Source organism: Ictidomys tridecemlineatus, chromosome 8, assembly GCF_052094955.1.
Source record: "Ictidomys tridecemlineatus isolate mIctTri1 chromosome 8, mIctTri1.hap1, whole genome shotgun sequence".
NCBI classification, from domain to species: domain Eukaryota; kingdom Metazoa; phylum Chordata; class Mammalia; order Rodentia; family Sciuridae; genus Ictidomys; species Ictidomys tridecemlineatus.
In genome coordinates, this window is record NC_135484.1 from 142,942,629 (window position 1) to 142,952,503 (window position 9,875).

A 9,875-nucleotide genomic window follows, 5' to 3' on the forward strand; every position below is an offset into this window, starting at 1 on the left:
GCCTTGGTGAGTTCTGGTGTGTTCCAACTCCAACACTACATAGAAAAAATCTGACTTGTGATGTTTGAAATTAAACAGTACCTGGCTTAGCCTCCCAAAGAGGGAATTCGGTATGTTTTACATGGTTTTATCCTGTGGAAGAAATTACCAGAATAACAGAATGTTGGGATCTTAGGGCACTCATAACAGTTCAGGTGCATATACTGAGCCCAGTTCAGGTGCATATACTGAGCATAGTTCAGGTGCATATACTAAGCCCAGTACAAGTGTATTGCCTGAATTCAGAGCCCCTCAGCTTGTTGGAGGTTGTGTTACTTGGCTTTCCATCACTGTGACAAAGTAATGAGATAATCAACAAATAAGAAGGAAAGAGTCATTTTGACTTACAGTTGCAGAGGTTTCTTTCTGTGGTTACTTGTCTGGTTCCTTTGAGCCTGTGGTGAGGCAGAGCATCATGTTGGGGAGAATGTGGGGAAGAAAACCATTCACCTTCTGGTGACTGGGAAGCAAAATTCAGAGGAGGGGACCAGAGCCCCAATATTCCCTTCAAGGGGCTGCTCCCAATGATCTCACTTTGCCCCACCTTCTAAAGCTTCCACCACTTCCCAATAGCACCACAGGCTGGGTCCAACCCTTTAGCACATAAGCCTTTGGGGACATTTCAGATCCAAAAACCATAACAGTGGCCAAGGGGTGACGACCAGTTGACCAGGCTGGTAGCCTTTATCACACCTACTATTGAACAAGTCAACGATGCTGAATCCTGGATTAAAGACTTGATTAAAAAAAAAAAATAAAGGCTTTTACTCAAGAATGTTAGTGAACATAATCACCCAATCTGCTTTAAAGAGGTTGGAATTGAATACGGACAGTATGCATGTGTTGTTGATTGCAAACAGGAAAAGTGCCATGTTGATAGAAATCATCTCCACAGCCTCAACTCCAGACAAAGCTAGAGAAATGGCTTTTCAGTCTCGTGCCCACATTTACTTGGTGACTGTTACCCATGAATGAGCTCAACTTCTCCTGAAAGCTACAAGAAAATCAGAAAACTTGGGTGCAGCAGTTTATACCTGTATCCCAGCTCCTCAGGAGGCTGAGGCAGGAGGATTGCAAGTTCAAGGCCAGCTTCGACAACTAGCGAGATCCTTAGCAACTTAGCAAAAATCTGTCTCAAAAAAGGCTGTCTCTACGTAAAATTTTGTTTTGAAAAAGGGGGCTGGGGATGAGGATAAGTGCTCCCTGGGTTCAATTCTAGGTACCAAAAAGAAAAATTTTTTTTTTAATCCCCAGTAAAACATGCACACACACACACACACACACACACACACACACACACACACACACACACACACCAGCTCCTAGCTTGAATATGCCTACACTTATCTGTGTCTTTATTGGGTCTTGAACAGTTTGGACACACGTCTAATATTATGTGACACTAAAGTTCTAGTACAAGGACTTCACTTTCTGTATTCTGCATGACATTTTCATCTTTTACTGCATTTGTGAAGTTTCTTAGAGTAAATTTTCCCTTTTCAGATTAACAGTTGATGGGAAGGCAGAAATAATTCTGTAGGAATTACTATTTAATTGGGATGTTTTAAGGAGTGATAAGAAACTTGATAAAAACAGGAACAGCATTAAATGAGCTATAAAGTTTTGTTTTGTATTGTTTTGTTTTAAGTAGAAGTATCTACCCAAAGAAAACATTTTGTTCATCAGTAATCATTACAATAGGGATGAGGAGGTAGCTCAGTGGTAGAGAGTTTGCCTAGGTGTGTAATACTTTAGGTTGTACACACACACACACACACACACACACACACACACCCCATTACAATAAAATGGATGTGATAAAAACTAACTAAAAGAAATCTCACTAAATTTGACTACACTTATTCCTCTGACACCACATCTCATTGATCTCTATAAGGAAGAGGTGACTCAAACATTCAGAAGGAGGTACACTTCTTATTTGTAAGGAGACGTTTTCACAGTCTCTTTGCAAAAGTACATTTGGAAGCAAAATGGAATCACGGCGACCAATATTTTCTCTGAAATTCCCAATTCCATGATGAAGCATATGGATCATAAGCAATCTCCGTCTCATCAAATAAGTAAACTGAAAACAAACAGCAAACAAACCCCAAATGACCCTTTCCCAAACATTTCACAAGTATCGACATACATGTAACTGGTACGAATTACAACTGGAGTTTTGTTTTTTCCTAAACATTTGCTGCCCCCATGTGTCCCTTTAGGAAACTGAGTGTCAAAAATAATTCATGCTCATTTAGCATGTATTCAGATTTAGATAGCAATAAATGCAATCGGAGAAACACTCTAATGATTATAGAAACGATTATAGAAACAGCACCAGAAAAAAGAGCCCAAAATTCTGTGGGGTCATTCCTAGTAATTACATAACCTCTCAAAGTCCAGAGCTCTTCCAGCTTGAAATGGGTGGGATCTGGTGGAATGGGAAAGTAAGCCAGGTTTTCCCTAAGGTCCGGTCTTGCTCTAATATCTGGCCATTCTCATGGAGGACAGCAGAAAGGATGTAGAAAAATCCAGTTGTCCCATTTTTTAGCTAAGTTGTCAACTTGGAACCATGCCAAAAGCTCATGAATGAATTTTTTTGTTTCATCATTGGAATCCATGACCTAGGTTCTTTGTCATCTTGACAAACTTGCTTCTCAACGTCTGAGTAGCTCGGAGCCTGAGAAAACAAGAAGGAATTCATTCTCTTTAATGTCCACTGCTCGTGACTTTAAAAGGAGAATCATCTTCTGTGTTTATAGTGTGTATCAGTAACAGGTACCACCTGCCCTACTTCCTTGATGACATAACCCAGGGTTTGTTCAGTTATCAGGCAACCACGTGCCTAAGGAGAGTCTGCGTCTCTTCCTTGCCCAAAGGGATTATTGGATGAATTCATTTTTTGTTTGTTTGTTTTCAGCACTGAGGATCGAATCCAGGAGCACTCTGCCACTTGGCTCCATTCCAACCATCTTTGGTTTTTGTGTTTTAATTTTGAGGCAGGGTCTGACAAAATTGCTAAGGCTGGCCTCAAACTTGTGATCCTCCTGTCTTAGCCTCCTGAGTCCCTGGGATTACAGGTGTGTGCTACCATGCCCAGCTCATATGGACAATTTTATTTATTTCATTTCCATCACCTCCCATGTGATTAAACTTGATCACCATTGCCTTGAATATGTAAAGCATTAACATCTTACTATCCTCAGCCAGATTCTCTGTTCTCAACATTTAGCTTTAGTGACCGGCGTTTGAAAACTGCAGTTGATTTTTTTTCTATTTTGTTTATTTTCTTATGGTTTTTTACTTATTTTGCAGTGCTGGGGATCGAACCTGGGGTCTTGCACATGCTAGGCAAATACTCTACAGCTGAGCCCCATTCCTAGCTCCTAAAGGAGTGCTTTTGAGGTCTTTTTTCTTACTTTTACCTTTATCTTGTTGTTTTCACCATTAATATACTCGTTGCTACTTGATGTCCTATAAAGCCCTTCAACCCTTCCCATTTGTGTTTTCTTCTTTGCACACCTGAAAGGTTAATGTAATAGATATGCATCTGATGTGCACGATTCCCAGTCATATTTGTGAACCCTACTTTGGATATCCTACGTTATTGCTGAGTGTTCACATACCAGCACACCAGGACTGAAAAAAATCAACAAGGTAAGTGGCTGGATCCTTAGTTGCTTGGGGCAACCTGACTCCAGGCTTTGGCATTCTTGGGTTTCCCAAGCATACAGGAACACTGGTAAAACATGGGTCTTACTATGTGAATCACATGCACGTGTACCCAGAGTTAAACACGGCCCGTTTCTGAGAAAGCTCTATTATCCTGATCACCATCTATTATGACATGGAACTGAAACATCCAAAGCCCCAAAGGCAGGAAATGCACCATTTCGGGCTCACCTGGATGGATAGTGTTTTCTCCATTACCAGACGGCCTAATATTTCACTGAATAGAAAACAGATTTAGAGGGCAGAAAAGAGTCGTGTGTCCTTATCTCAATAATGGGCCTGGGATGCAACCTCTCTCTGGGTACCAAGAAGCCGTGACATTGAGTGGGCATTTTTACCAACAATAGCTGGAAGTATCTGATGTCGAGGAAGCACACAGATGCGCATCCTTAGAGCCATTGCAGAGGGACACCCATGTTTATTCTTAGAGCCACACTTCAAATTGGCAAGAAAGCAAAGCACCAGCAACTGTCTGCAATCCCTTCTCCTTTCCCAAGGTTGTGTCTTTCTCCAACGATTCCCAAATGTCCGTCCCTATTCCCATGTTTTGCCTATTCTTTCTTTCTTTATGTGTGTGTGGTGGAGGAGTACCAGGGATTGAACTCTGGGGCACTCGACCACTGAGCCACATCCCTAGCCCTATTTCGTATTTTTAAAAATTCATATATGACAGTGGAATGCATTACAATTCTTTTTAAAAAAAATTATTAATTATTGATGGACCTTTATTTATTTGTTTGTTTATATGGTGCTGAGAATCGAACCCAGTGCCTCACACATGCTAGGCAAGGGTTCTACCACTGACCCACAACCCCAGCCCCTACAATTCTTATTACACATATAGAGCATAATTTTTCATATCTCTGGTTGTATACAAAGTGTATTCACACCCATTCGTTTCTTCATACCTGTACTTTGGATAATAATGATCATCACATTCCACCATTTAACCCCTTTTTGTAGTTTATTAGAGACAGGGTCTCACTGAGTTGCTTAGCACCTCGCTAAATTGCTGAGGCTGGCTTTGAACTCACGATCCTCCTGCCTCAACCTCCTGAGCCGCTGGGATTACAGGCTTGCGCCACTGTGCCTGGCCCATTCTTTCCAGAACTGGCATGATCAGCTTAAATATAATTTAGATGCTTCTGACAGACTGCAGCGGTGTGGGTGGAGAAACACACAGTGTTTGGGGATGTTGAGGGTTCTCTGAGGCCTAGAAATGGAAGAACCAGATTCTAATATCAGCTAGCCACGCACGAGGTGGCTGCCTGTCCTCAGACAGATTTCTTCTTGTCCCTGAGTCACGTCTCCTGACCTGGAATACAAGAGTGTCCACTGCAATGGTTGCTGAGGCCCTTCGCAGGTTCTCTTAGACCTAAGTCAGATGCCACACCTCTGTCAGCTGAGTCCCTGCGATAACCCAGCCTGGAGACAAGAATTCTAACAGTGATCCATGTAACTACGAAAACAGTTCAGGACGGAAGGTCACCAAGTGTGTTCACTTCACCGCCTTCTGATGGAACTCAGGCAAACATTGCAGTCCATTTACAAGCAAGCCGATTTTAGATTCCTCACTAGTAGGCAAAACATTTTCACTGATTTCTATCTCACTCCAGATCCTACCTTATAAAATCCAAATAACTTCTGCCTGCCGTAGAGATGATGTGACACCTCATCGAAACATTGGCTTCGTGAAAGAGACCACGTGAACACGTGCCAATCATAATTCAGAAATATCATAAAAATTCCACCATTTCCTAAAGGGAAACTGAGTCCTACAATGAATTTCTGTATAATAGTCTTTATAGCCAAGTTTGCTTTTTTTTTTTAAAAAAAAACAGAGGATTAGCATTACCATGTTATTCATTCTCTAAGCCTATAATCATGCTACATTTGCATACTTAAACACACAAAAGTCAGATACAAAATACATTTATTTTAGCCACAGACACCTGGGCCTGGAAAATCAGGGAGAAGTTGGCCAGGTTCTTTCTTTGTCATTCGCTCAGAGTGATGATAGACAAGTGCCGAATTTTAGTCTGTCCTGTTTTCCAATGTCTCTGAAGAGTCGGTCGTTTTTCTATATAGCTTATTGCAGTACTTAAGAATCCTCAATGTCTGATTTTGAAAGTTTCATTTAATCTTTCATGCCCGGGTTTATATCTAATTTCTCTTGTTCGGTCTGTCTGTGGGAGAGGCAGACAGCTGGTGGAAACTGCTCTTTGCTCAGTGACTTCTCATTCTCAGTCATTGTCTCCTGGTGAGGAAACATGAGGTAGTTCTTTCAGTTAGTCATTCAATCATTCCGAAAATACTCCTGTTTTCATAACAGTGCTATGAACTGTGGCAGCTTCTGCGTCCAGAACTGTGAAAACTAAAAACAAAAAAAATCTGCCCTGTTGGACTTTGTATTCTAGGGGACAGAAAGCAGACAATAAAGAAAATAAATAAGGAACATATATAAGATGTGCCAAGAGGCAGTGGTACACACACCTGTCATCCCAGCTACTCGGGAGGCTGAGGCAGGAGGATGGCATGTCCAAGGTCAGCCAGGGCAACTCAGCAAGACCAAACCTGTCTCAAAATAAAGGATAAATAAGTAAAAAGGACTGGTGATGCAGAGAACCCCTGGGCTTAATCCCTAATACCACAAAAGAAAGGAATGGATAGTCTGTTAGGTAACAGCATGGACCAAAGGGAAACAGAAATGAAGAGAGGAAGATTTGGGAAGCATTGAGACTGTGGGCGGTTTGCAATTTAGAAAGGGATACCCCAGTGATCAGGGAAGTATTCCAGACAGAGAGACTAGAACATGCAAAGACCCCGAGGCAGAAACATGACTGACTTATATAATAGGAGTGAGTGACAAAGGCAAAAGTAGTGACAGCTGAGACTAAGAGAAATTGTGATAGGTGAGGGGCTGGGGGATTCAGGTGTTCCCACTGAAGAGCTTGGTGAGCTGTTATAAAGACTTTAGCTTGCTAGGTGCAGTGTCGTACTCCTGTAATCACAGTGGCTCGGGAGGCTGAGGCAGGAGGATCACAAGTTCACAGCCAGCCTCAGCCACTGAATGAGAAGTCTCAAAATAAAATATAAAAAATTAAAAAAGGGGCCGGGGGTGGGTTTTGGCCACATAGATGTCAGTGGGTGCAGAAGACAGAGAACCAGCAGAGAGAGTAGAGTCAGAGTCCAACGTTCTTAGCCAAACTCCCCACATAATTCCTAGGTACCGAGGGCTGTCACGGGTCCCTTGGACCCTGGGTGCTTGCTCTGGTGGGTAAGACAGGTGCCATCATTCCCACTCGGGATGCTCAAGTCTTTAGGTGACCATGTTAGTGAAGCCTCTCCCAACAGCTCGGGGTTCCCCCACCCAGAACGAGTGGCTTCAACCACAGGGGTTTATTTCTCACAGCTCTGAAGGCTGGAAGTTCAAGGTCAAGATGCCCGCAAGGAGGCTGGTGTCTGTGAGGCCTCTCTTCCTGACTTGTGGACAGCTATTTTCTTGCTGAGCCCTGACATGGGCTTTTCTCTGTGTGTACCAAGAGGTAAGGAGGGGGGAGAGAGAGAGAGAGAGAGAGGGAGAGAGAGAGAGAGAGAGAGAGAGGGAGGGAGAGAGAGAGAGAGAGAGCTACACCCCAATCTTTTTTCCTCTTGTTATAAGAACACTGACCCAAGGCTGGGGCTGTAGCTCGGTGGCTGAGAACTTACCTAGCAAGACAAGGTCTTGGGTTCCATCCCCAGCACTGAGAACAGACCAAACCCCCACCCTAGCCCCAGCAGATTAGAACCCCAGCTCTTATGACCCCATTTAACTCGGCTTCCCCGAAGCTCCTGTCTTTGAGTACATTTCATCTTGGGGGGGGGCGGGTTCGTGTCTCAGCCTGTGGATTTGGAGAGAAGACATGATTCAGTCCATTGCAAAGCCCCGAGCACTCATTGGTTAGTGCTCAACACTTAATTCATCCCTCAATTATTTCATTATTGTTCATGCAGTGTTTTTTTTTTAAATTTTATAATTTAGAGCATAGCATGTACTGAAACTCGAAACCTTCTCACTCAGAAATTTAAAAATATGTATTTAACCCGTGGAACAAGACCCGATTGGTATCTAAGGAAAAAGTTGGCCAATACCGCCATCTACTGGAATCTCGTTCTAAGTTCACTTGTCGGGCTTCCTGGGTCTGTGCTGGAGCTGAGCTGTGGCTGTGATCATTTTTCACTTTGAAGTGAGTGTAAAATCAGATGATCTTGTTTTCAACTTAATCCCTCAATAAGTATTCTAAAAACACCCAGATTACTCAAAGCTTCTAACGTGACAGATTAGGTTTTACTACTTCTGGGATTAATTTTAAAGTGGACAAATGTAAGTTGTAGGCAGGGAGTTAATAGACGGGGCGGGAGTGGGGGACACAGACATGACAACTCTGCCTCTGGAAGCAACTTAAAGCCTCATTGGGCCCCCCCACCCCCACCCCCGCCCTGCATAAAATGCTTGGTTGGCTGGCTCACATAGTCCATGAACCAAAGGGCTTATATGACATCTTCAGGACTTAATCTAGCACATGTTCACCTGCTGATTATGAGGGCCAAGTTCTAACATTGGAGAGTTGATTTAGGAGGCCACAGGATGATGGAGAGGGCCCTCCGCCTGAGAGAAATGCAGCCGACTTCCTAATGGGGTACCTCAATAATGCTGTTGTTAAGAGAGAAAGAAACAGGCATTTCTTACTTTGTGGGGCAGAGTGCACATGATGCAGCTTCTATGTGAAATCCAACTGAATAAGCATGTGCATACTCTTGGGCTGGGCGTGGAGCTCAGGGGCATAGCACGTGTGAGGCCCTGGATTCAATCCCCAGCACCAACAGGGGGAAAAAACCAAACATGTGGGAGAGGGATTATATTTTGCAGCAAATAACAGAAACCTTATTGCAGTAATTAAAGCTGTTTCTTTTACTCATTTAAAAAAAAAAATCCTCATATACTCTGGCCCTGGTTTGTAAAGGGATTCCATGATCCTATGGATCCAGCTTCTTTTTGTTTGTTTGTTGGAAAACATTTCCATTTTTACTTTCTTTTGGAAAGTTATCTCTATTGAGTATAAAAATTTTAGGTTAACTGTATTTTTTTTTTCTCAATGCATGGACAATATTATGTTCTCTAGATGTCATTGTTGCTACTGAAATATTACTTGTCAGTGTTGCTTATTTGAAAATAATCTGACCTTTGTGGTTGCTTTTTTTTTTTTTCTTGAGGTGCTAAAGATTGAACCCATCTTGGTGTGTCCTGTCCACTGCCATCAAGTGGCCATTTCATGGTCCACTGGCTCCAGTCTTCAAATCCACACTAGAGCTAGCAAGAGATTTTTCCAGCTAGACTTTAAGAAGTGTAACATACACTCAGGTTTCTATTTTAGTATCTAGAACTTGGTTACATAGCCCCCACTATGAAAGAAAGGCTGCAGAATAGTTGTTTCTTTTTTTAAGCTGGACAGCTAAGTAGGCTGCTCCCCAAAATTTGGAGTGCTGTTACAGAAAAAGTGGGGTTTTGGATGTTGGGACAAGCAACTTGTAATCATGGTCTGATAACCTCTGAGGCAGATGAATAAAAAAACGTATGTGAGGTATTTGGAAAAAGTTGAAATATCTAGAAACAATAAGTACCTCGTAATGGTACATGTGTTTGGAAAGAAAAGACAGATAACTGGGGGAAAGGAGAGGAACAGATCATTTTTGCAACTGAAAATTTTGTGGTTCTAAATCTGATATATTTTTTTTAAGATAGTTTTTAAATTTTATTTATTAATTTTAATTAGATATATATGACAGCAGAACGCATTTTTTTTAGAGAGAGAGAGAAAGATAATTTTTTAATATTTATTTTTTAGTTTTCGGTGGACACAACATCTTTGTGTGTATGTGGTGCTGAGGATGGAATCCGGGCTGCACGCATGCCAGGCGAGCACGCTACCGCCTGAGCCACATCCCCAGCCCTTGCCATGTGTTTTCTATAGAAAAAAGTTATAGTGCAAAAGCTAACATTTGACTTTGCAATTTCATACCTGGATCTGCTGTCTGGCTGAAATTTTCTCCCAACTCCTTTA